Source organism: Grammomys surdaster, unplaced genomic scaffold, assembly GCF_004785775.1.
Source record: "Grammomys surdaster isolate TR1022 unplaced genomic scaffold, NIH_TR_1.0 125767, whole genome shotgun sequence".
NCBI lineage: Eukaryota > Metazoa > Chordata > Mammalia > Rodentia > Muridae > Grammomys > Grammomys surdaster.
Window position 1 is genome coordinate 906,401 of NW_021620598.1, and position 10,665 is coordinate 917,065.

The window sequence follows — 10,665 nt, forward strand, 5'->3', positions numbered from 1 at the left end:
GAGAGAGAGAGAGAGAGAGAGAGCCAAAATGTCTAGGTTATGTAGTGAAGAGCCTCTGGGGGACCAGAAGCCCAGGCCCTGGGTTGGAAATTCCAGGAAGGGACTGAGGGATGCTGGGAGAACCTGGAGGCCAGGTTCACTTTGTCATATTAAATAAGGCACCTCAGTGGCTTGTCCCAGGTCTGAATCACAACAGGTAGGAAGGAACAACTCCGAGAACTCTTGAACTTCCCAGTGGCCAGAGGGACAATTCCAAGAAGCCCTGAGAAAACTGACTGAGGATACCATCTGCTAGTATCCAGAGTGGGAAGGACCGGACCAGGTCTGGTAGAGGCAGACCAGGGCTAATGACAGTTTAACTTCAGCCCCTCCCTGGGCCCAACTATGTCAGCAATGAGACAGCCAGTTCCCCTGTGGAATGTACTGACTATAAGACCAGTAATACACAGTGCAGGCTGGGTGGGTGGGGGGCAGCCTCGGGCACTGGTGGTGGGAGGTGAATTGGAGTCGTCTTAGAGAAAAGATGGACTCAGTGCTTGCCTAGCATGTACAAGGCCCCAGTTTTGTCTCCTACTGTTGTTCCTTACTGTTGTGAGCAAATAAATACAGCTAAAATTAATAAAATGCTCCCAAGTACTTTTAATTGTGTGTGTGTGTATGTGTGTGTATATCTGTGTGTCTGTGTGTCCGTATGTGGGTTTATGCACATGAGTGCAGTGTCTTCAGGGCCAGAAGGGGGCATAGTATTCCTTGCAGCTGGAGTTACAGGTGAACCTCCTGATATGAGTATTGGGAATAGAACCCAGCTCTCTTAACCACTGAGCCATCTCTGTCATTCTCAATTCTCAACATATCCAAATGTTAATAGCGTTTCCTCCTAGCACAGCATTTAGCAATCCTTATCAGGAATTTGACTTTGTTTCACGGTTTATGTATTACCTGTTTTACTGGTTCTAGAACCCAGGGCTTTGCACTCACCTCTGCCCTGCCTCACACAGGCCCCAGCAAGAGATGTGACTTTCCCCTGTATACCCTTGTGGGTCATGGATTGTTTTGAAATTGGTTTTCGCAGTTAAAACAATTCTGAAAACCCATGAAAATAAAATTAATTCACAGAGGCGACTAGGACAAAGCGGGTGCTCTGTAAGTGCTCGTTGAGAGGCGGGATCTGGCAGGCACCAGGGCACAGTAAGACTTGGGGGATGCCTGGAATGGAAGTTTCACAGTGGTCACCACATTGCTCTGGGGGGACAGGGATTGCTGGAAGGCCAGAAGTCTGTTTGACTGACCAAGATTTTTATTTGTGGTGAGAGAGATGAAGACAAAATAAAATAAAACCATGCGAAGCATTGCAGTCTTCCTCTGTCCTCTGCTGGGGGACCCTGGGTCTTGAGGCAGGAGGCCCTGGCGCCTACACAATCACAGGCCCACAAAACAAACAAATGAATCTTGGGGATAGACAGGGACTTTATGCAAGGCCCCCTCCTCCCTGGGGGCTGTCACTCCCAAGCCAGGCACAGAACCCCCTCCCCCTTGCAGGCCAGCTAGGAGCCCCTCCCTGCACCCCCCCACCCCCCAGTCACCTTCTCCCTCTCCTTCCTCCAGCTCCCCACCTCCCCACCAAGGACTTTTTTGAAGTTGATCAATCAAACATGTTTTATTTCGGGCCCTGTTCCTGAGAGGGGGACTCTGAGCGGCCTTCATTAGTTCCACACAGTGAAAGAATAGACCGATTCAAGGAGGAGGGGGAGAGAAAGGAGGGAAGATTAGAGTTAGGTCTGCACACTTAAAAAAAAAAAAAAAAGAGGAGGGGGTGGGAGTGGAAGTACGGGTTTGCTAAAGACAGCCGGCTGCATTCAGGGAAGGGTCCCAGTCAATCCTCTTAGCCTGACAATGTCAGACCCGGACCGGAGATCGCCTGTCCAGCAGCCCCGTTCCTCGGGATGGAAGAGCAATGGGCTGTTTAAATTGCTACTTAGGTTCCAGCTGTTTTACCAGGGATTTGCCCAACTTAATGGCTCTTTAAAGCTTTAAACAAGAAAATAGGTCTTCTCAGGACTCAAAGAAGAGGTTCTGGGCAGCTCAGACGGCGCCCATTGTCCCCAGCTTAAACCCTGGGCGGCCCTCACCCCTTCCCCCTCTGCGGGCGCAGACTTTGTCCAGCTTGGCGAGACGATTTATCCTTTTCACATTCTGGGTCTCTGGGCCTGCATCCAGGGGACTTCCTAAGTACTTACATGAAGGGGCTGCCGGGCTGCTCTGAGCACGCCCCAACTACTTTAGGAACAAGTAAAGACGATAGTAACCACATCTCTTTAGCAAGTGCCTACTGTGTGCCAGGCCTTGAGTTTGGGGCTTACAAAGCTAACGAATTTCAATTTCGTTCTTACCTAGGTCTACAAAGGAGATGCTAATGATAGTTTACAAATGAGGAAGTTGAAGCACAGGAAGACAGAGCACGTGGTCAAGTTCATACCGAGGAACCGGAAGAATAACCTCCACAGTAGAGACCCTTAGGCCTTTGCTTGATGGTTTGAAGGTGAGTAGCCATGGAGGCTTAGAGAGTTAGCAGGGCCAGGCAAGGGACTCCTGAGACAAGAGGCCCTGGGTTCATTTCTTAGAGGCAGTGGCTGGGAGGGTTTTCATGGAGGCTGAAGGAATGGGTGCCTGGAAGGAGAAAAGTGGTCAAACCCATGGGAGTGTCTGACCTTAGCTTCTTTGTCCAGAACCCTCCTTCTCACACACAGACATCTTTATCACAATTTAACCCAAGGACACTAAGTTGCAATCTTTACTTTTCTGGACATAGACATCATGGAAATATATCATAGAGAACAGAGACGTTTATATCTTTCTAGGTATAAATGTGAATGCAGGGGATGGAGGGAGGAGGAGGAGGAGGAGGAGGAGGAGGAGGAAGAGGAGAGAGAGAGAGAGAGAGAGAGAGAGAGAGAGAGAGAGAGAGAGAGAGAGAGAGAGAGAGAATGCCAAGACTCACAGACTCAGAAGGCTTCAATGGTGACTTGCAGATAGTCTTGTACAACTCTGTGGCCTTTGATTCCAACCTCGGGTTATACATTATGGAGAATGTTCAGGGCACACAAAGCTGTAGTGGAGGCAGTTGCTGGAGATGGATCCAGGAACACTGCAGGTGAACAAAGGCCAGGAGGAAAGAAAACCGTCCTCCCCGGCATAATGTGCATGTTTAAAATCTGTTTGTGGGAAACGGAGACTGTGTGTCTGGCCAGACCACAGAGGGAGGCTGGAGCCAGAACCCTGAGCCTTAGGCACTCAGTCAAGGCGGCTGAGTGTATCTTTCTAAGGCCATGGGGAACAAGGTTGGTGTTGAGGCCTAGTTCAATAGCTCAGAGACCTAGGAAGCTGGGCCTGGACCCCAGCTCTCTTCATGACAGGAAAGCCAATCATTTCTAACAGGGGAGTTGACTTCCCAATCCTCAGTGGCCTCAGCTGAGGGATGGGAACAGAGCTAGCTTTGCCCAGTCAGTGACAGGTTGGAGTCCCCAGATGTGTCTATCTCTCAGGTTACAGCCACCTGACCCCTGTACCCCAGACACTCAGTTTTACCCTTCTTGTCATGTGCTAAGTAGGTGTGTGAGAAGCGGATTTATTTCAGGCCTTACAGATGGGAAAACTGGGGGTGTGTGAGTGTGTGTGTGTGGGGGAGTATAGGGAGGGACACACTGGGGACTTCATTGCAGGTCAGTTGCAGAACTAAAACAGATTTCTTAAATGCTGATCACTCAAACTTGTTTTATTTCAGGGCTTTATTCCTGGGAGGGGTCTTTGCATGGTCATTCCTTCCAATCCCCCAACTCCAGCCTGCTGGTGTGTGTGTGTGTGTTCCTGCGTCACTGGGGTGGAACCAGGCATGACCAAGTAAGCAAGTGCTTAACCACAGAGCCACAACCCCACCTTGCCTTTGTTGTTGTTTTAGGCAAAGTGTAACTGTAGCCCAGGTTGGCCTTAAGCTTACTAAATAGCTGAGATTGACCTTGAGCTTTTTTGCCTCAAAAGTGTTGGGATTGCAGGTGTGTGCCACCATGCCTGCCTTGTCTTGTCTCCACCTTTCAAAGAATGTATTTGACAAAGCAATGTGATTCTTGGTTTAAGGGAGGTGTAAGGACACAGCAGCCCTCCCTCAGAATGGCCTGATACAGGAGTGTGTCTACTGATTCCTGATGAAACTTTGAGGGCGTAGAGATGCCCTGGTGCTTTTAGAGTGCTTTTAGTGCAAGTAGAAAGGCCTGAGTTTGGATCACTGGCATCCTACATATGGAGTTAGGTGTGGTAGCAGGAGCCTTGACCTCAGAGTTGGGAACAGGCAGAGACTGGGGTTCATTGAGAGACCCTGCCTCAAAATAAGGTGGAAAGCCAATGAGGGAAACATCTTAACATCAACCTCTGACCTCTGCACTCACAGATACAGAGACTCTCTCACACAGACACACAGACACATAGACACACAGACATAGACACATAGACACACAGACATGTACACACAGAGACACACACAGACACACACACAGACAGACACACACACCACACACACACACACAGACACACACACCACACACATATAGACACACAGACACAGACATACACACAGACACAGACAGACAGACACACATACAGACACACTGACACAGACCTACAGACATAGACACATAGACACACAGACACACATACAGACTCACTCACACACAGACAGACACACACCACACACACACATACTTACACCACACACACATACATACACCACACAGACAGACACACACACAAACAGACACACACACAGACACACATACATACACCACACACAGACACAGACACACACACACACACAGAGACACACACAGACACACACAGAGACACATATACAGACACACACACAGAGATACACAGACACACCACAGACACACACAGAGACACACACACAGACTCTCACACACACACACACACACTGTTTAGGGCTGGGTCTGCAGCTCAGTGGTAGAATGTGTCTTGCAGAACAGGCTCATTTTCTTGGTAGCACATCATAAAGAACTACTCACATCTGTCTGTAAAACTGTACACAGTAGCCAACTGTTCATCACAGTGATGCTTTGAGTGTGAAACCCAGAAAAAAAGCTTAACTGGACCTGGTTAAGTAATTTTTGTTATTTTCATACAGAGGTTATTACATAGTTATCAAAATACATATTATAAACCAAATTATATGCTTATTAATGGTGTTTGAGATGTTTCTACAGACATTTGTGGGGTTTCTGTATTTTGAGATCTTGGACAATTCTATCTCTCTATATCTATCTATCTATCTATCTATCCATCCAACCATCTATCCACCCACCCACCCACTCACCTATCAAGGCTGTTTTACAGTGCTGGGAAATAAACAAAATCCTTGTCAATTTTGGCTTATCTTTCTTTTGTTTTTGAGGCACGGTTTTAAGCCAGCCTTGAGCTCTGGTCCTCTTGCCTCTAACTCCCAAGTGTCAAGATGACAGATATGGGCCATCTCGTAGCATCTTGTATTTTTCTGGTGCGTGTGATGAGTGTAGGGGTGCGTGTCATGTGTTTGTATATGTGCAGGTCAGAGGGAAACTTAGTTAGTTGGTTCTCTCCTTACTTGGGTACAAAACTCCGGTGTCAGGCTTGCATAGGGGAACGGCAAGCACCTCTGCCCACTCAACCACCCTGTCAGCCCCAGAAATGCTGGGCCCAGAAACCCTTGGGTATGACAGACAAATGTTCCACCACTGAGATGGATCCCAGCCCCAGCTCCAGCCCCAGCTCCAGCCCCAGCTCCAGCCCCAGCTCCAACCCCATCCCCAGCCTCAGCCCTTGGGATTTGAGACATGGTGTTGCTTATGTAGACAAGGCTAGCCTTGGGCACACATCCTTCCTGCCCCAGCCAGCCTGCCTAGAACTGGGATCACAGCTGTACCCCACTGCCCTATCTGGCAGCGAAAATGTTTTAAAGTATTGAATAAGGTCTGAAGTCTCTGAAAGTTTCACAGCTCTTCGTTCACCGAGAGCCGCTCCGTGTTCCCAAAGCATCGGGACGGCCCCTTTAAGACTTTATTTGGACTCTAAATGGTTGACTTTCAGGCAGATCAGAGAGAGATCAAAGCTCACATTTCCCCAGCCCTGCTGTTCATCATCTCAGGACACTGCTGCATCTTTGTGTGGAGAGCCTGTTTTCCTTCCCTCCGTCAACCTTTAAGACCGGCGAGCGTGTGAGCACTTAAGCCTCATCTCCCTTTTCCAATGATGTTTCCGTCCCCAGCATGGCCTCCAAGTCCTCTCCCCGGCTCAGAAAGACATTTCCAAAACTATAAATAAGTTCACCTATGTTTTCTTTGAGAACTTTTATGGTTCATTTTTTTGTGTGTGTGTTGTTTGTTTAAATGTTGGCTCCATCTGGAATCTATTTGGGTATAAGGGGTGAGGTAGGGATTCTGTTTTATTTTTTCCAGCTGGCTGACTTCCAGTTATCTCAGTGCCTTGCTTTGAACAATGCATTTTCCTCTCCGATAGGAAACACCCACCCGCTCCCATTTCCATGCTGATTCTGCTGCGCTCCCGCCCGCCCGCCCGCCTCTGCACGGTCCAAGCTGGCTCCTTTTCCAGCGCAACAGTACTTTCTTAAAAGCCGTACCTTCCTAGCCCCTGAACATCTGGTAAAGCCAGCTCGCCTTCAATACTTCTGTGTCTCCTTACGTTTTCCCTGGCTGCTCTCTCGTGTTTATTTTTCCAGATGAAATTTGGTATCATTTTTTGTCAAGTTTCAAAAAATAAAAGAAAATAAAACCCTTGTTGGTTTAAGGGCTTTCCTTGCCAGGCAAGCTGCAGAGGTTAACCCCCTGCCCTTAGTCGGGTTGTCAATCTCTCCCCCATCCCCCACCCCTGTGTCTGTGGCACAGAAAGGCCATTCTGTATCCCTAAAAAAGTGTATCTTTGGTGATTTGAAAGCTCTGGTAGCTTTCCACTTAGAGTCTCCTAATCTTCCTAGGGTTTATTTGTTTTATGAATAATCTTTGTTCAGCCTGCGAGGTAGGTGGGAAGAAGAATGCATTCGAATTGATTTCCCCCCCCCTCCCGTTTATTTATTTATCCTGGGGGAAGTGCATGCTACAGCTCACAAGTAGAGGTCAGAGGACAGGTTGTGGGAATCAGTTTTCTCATTCCACCATGCAGTCACAGGATTTGAACTCAGGTCTTCAGTCTTGGCCACAAGTAGCTTTACCCAGTGAGCCATCTCGCTAACCCTCGAATTGATTTTTTATTTGGAGCTCTGTAGTCTTTGCCCCATGCTGACAACTGTGTCTCGACTCAAGTTCTGCTCTGTCCAGCAGATGCCTTCTCTGTTGTTCCAAGGGAGACATTGTCACCTCTTTCAACACCCAAGAGTTCTGATGGCTCCTGTTTCCCAAAATATGCTTTGGATTTTATCACCCTTCTTACTTCCTTAAACAAGCATGACTTGTGTCGCCTCACAAGAGCCCTGTGAAGAAGGTGGGAAGTGTCTGCCTGGGCTGGGACAGCCAGGATGGCCTGACCCTATTAGTCCAGCTGCCAGGGGACAAGGAGGCCACAGGGAGTCAAATCCTCACAGGAGGAGAACTAAATTTCTTCCATGTTGCTTGTCTATCTGTCTGCCTGTTGGTCTTCCTGTCTGTCTCCCTGTCTGTCCTCCTGTCTGCCTGTCTCCCTATCTGCCTCTCTGCCTGTGTGCCTGTCTGTCTGTCTGTCTGTCTCCCTGTCTGTCTATCTGTCTGTCTATCTGCCTGTCTGTCTGCCTGTCTCCCTTTGTCACTGTAGGCTCCTGGACAAATTCTTCAACACTTCAGGTAACAGTCATCAACACAGATTTATGTCTGTAGCTCTTTCTGTGTTTATGTTGAGACAGGACTTACTGTGTAGCCCAGGCTAGCCTTGAACTCACAGCATTTCTCTTGTCTCTTATGTTGTTTGCTTGCAATGGTGGTTTTTTTTTTGTTTGTTTGTTTTTGTTTTTCAAGACAGGGTTTCTCTGTGTAGCCCTGGGTGTGCTGGAACTCACTCTGTAGAGCAGGCTGGCCTTGAACTCAGAGACTCTGCCTGCCTCTGCCTCCCAAGTGCTGCCTCCATCAAAGGCGTGCGCCACCATGCCTCGCCTGCCTGTTTCTGTGTTTTGTAACCCACAAGTGCTAGGGATTCAGAATCTCAAGCTCATGTGACAAGCACTTTACTGACTAAGCCATCTCCCCAGCCTATGGAGACCATTTTGAAAATGACCTTAACCCTACCCCTTTCTCAAGTTCAATATCTTCTGTACCCTCATTGCCATAATCACTGCTGCCGTTAACATCACCAATCGTCATCGTGCCTGCTGTCTCTACCACCACCCTCAAAACCACCACTGACACCATCTCTGCCATTGTCATTGTCACCATCACCACCATCACCCTTATCACCATCATACCCATCTCCATCAATCATCTTTTGAACATCAGTAAATCATACTTGGCATACTGAGCAGCAGCAGGAGCTTGCTTGGCACCATGATGATGACATAGATAACTTTACTCCACAGGTGGGCTGACACCTGAGGTTCGACTGTCAGCATCATCTCTGTTAGCTATAGGAGTAGAGGCCGCGTCAGGTGACTTGCCTGACCCCACACTACTCTGTCATGTTTCCACATGCAAAGGCCCAAGAACCTCTCAAGCTTCTGTGGTCCTTCACATGCTTTCAGGGCCGAGTGTGAGACCTTGTGCTCAGGGCTGGAGGCCACCTGATGTCCTAGCCCATGGATTTCTTTCCCGACTCTCCTTTTCCCTGATTTGGCATCCCCTGTGGTCTTAGGTGTTTTTCTGAGTGGAAACACTCTTTCCCTGGGCTGGCGGCTCAGCTGTAGACTTTTAGACACTGTTTGGCTTGGCGCGGCTTCCAAACGCACCCCCCCCACACACACACACAGTTGCTCTAGATTTCTTTCTGCCAGAACCGAGATCAGAAATAACTCAGCTGTGAAAAAAACTTCGAAGCTCGCGGGCAGTGCCTGAGGAAGACGAATTGCCGCTGGGTTATTTTTCCCTCCGAGGCAGAAGTGTGACGGAAGGTGGGAGCGGAACGAGGGCTCGAAAGACCCAGGGATATTTAGGGAGCAGGACGGAGGACTCCATTTTAGGAAGAAGGAGGGCCGAGGTGTTGGCGCCCACCAGACAATCCAGCTTCCTCTCTGCCAGGCCTTCTGATTCCGGCCTCTGATATCCACCAGCCCTGAGTTGTTGGTGTGAGACAGACTCCATTGTTCTATTTCAGTGTTACGGCACTGAAGCTTTGAAAACCCGACTTCATTTCATTTCTCTTTTCTTTTTGCAGTGCTATGTGGCTGGAACCCTGGCCCTCCTATGTGCTAGGCAAGAGCTCTGCTGCTGACACACACACACACACACACACACATACACACACATACACACAGATACAGACACACACATATACACAGATACAGACACACACATATACACAGACATACACACAGACACACACATACACACAGATACAGACACACACATATACACAAACATACACACAGACACACACACATACACACAGATACACACACACACATACACAGACACACACAGCACACACATGTGCACACACATTTGGTTTTGAAACAGGGTCTTGCTAAGCTTGTACTCGGTGTTCCTGCCTCCCCTCTGGGTGGCTGATGTTACAGCTTATGCCACTAGGCAAGAAAAGAAAAACCCCTCTCTTTATTCATATATATATTCATATATATGAACATATATATAATGATTGTAAATAAAATGCTAGGAATATATATATATATATGTATGTGTAATATATATATATATATATATATATATATATATATATATATATGTTTGGTTTGTCTCTACACTAGAAGAGGGCATTAGATTCCATTGTAGACTTTTGTGAGCCACCCTGTGGGTACAGGGAATCGAACTCAGGATCTCTAGAAGAACAGCCAGTGTCTTTAACTGCTAAGCCATTTCTCCAGCCCTCTTTCCCCCTCCCTCCCCCTTCCTTCCTTCCTTCCTTCCTTCCTTCCTTCCTTCCTTCCTTCTTGTCTGTCTGTCAGTCTTTTCTTGAACCGGTCCATTTGGGAATTTCCTGTGGTCAACGTCCTGGTTGCATGTGGTCCTTAGCCGCAAGGAGCAACCATGACTCGCTTTGAGCAAAGGGCACATGGTCAGATCCAAACATCATAATGCCAGCAGCTGGGGACACTGGAAGCCGACTTAGAGCCCTGGCTGTACCTTGAGGTTTTCTGGTGTGGGTTGGGTGTCCCAACTGGATTCAGTCATCATTTCCTCTTCAGAGTCCTCTGTGTCCCTTTCAGGTCCCTCACAGCCTTGCTGGGGTGAGAACATTGAGGTTTCCCTTCCTCCTGGCCCTTGGAAGCTCATGCCAAGGGAGATACAACCCCAGCAGCGTCAAGAACAATCACAAATAAAGTATGTTGCTCTGAGTGTGAAGGGGAAGGGTGGGTTAGAAGTCACCAAATTTCTGGAAATTTCTCAGGGACATCGGCTGTCTCTGACACGTTGCCAGGTGGAAGTCCTTGCTTCACTCCTCTGATTGTAAATAAGAGGCCAGGTAATGTGTAGT

At 48.1% G+C, this 10,665-nt stretch overlaps 1 long non-coding RNA gene across 1 annotated transcript; it reads left to right on the forward strand.

Annotated features, from left to right (window-relative positions):
* Positions 1-2,299: 2,299 nt before the first annotated feature.
* Positions 2,300-6,835, forward strand: LOC114639941. Its single transcript, XR_003714078.1, has 3 exons — positions 2,300-2,539; positions 3,782-3,897; positions 6,559-6,835. It is a non-coding gene; the product is annotated as an uncharacterized LOC114639941 (long non-coding RNA).
* The last annotated feature ends 3,830 nt before the right edge of the window (positions 6,836-10,665 follow it).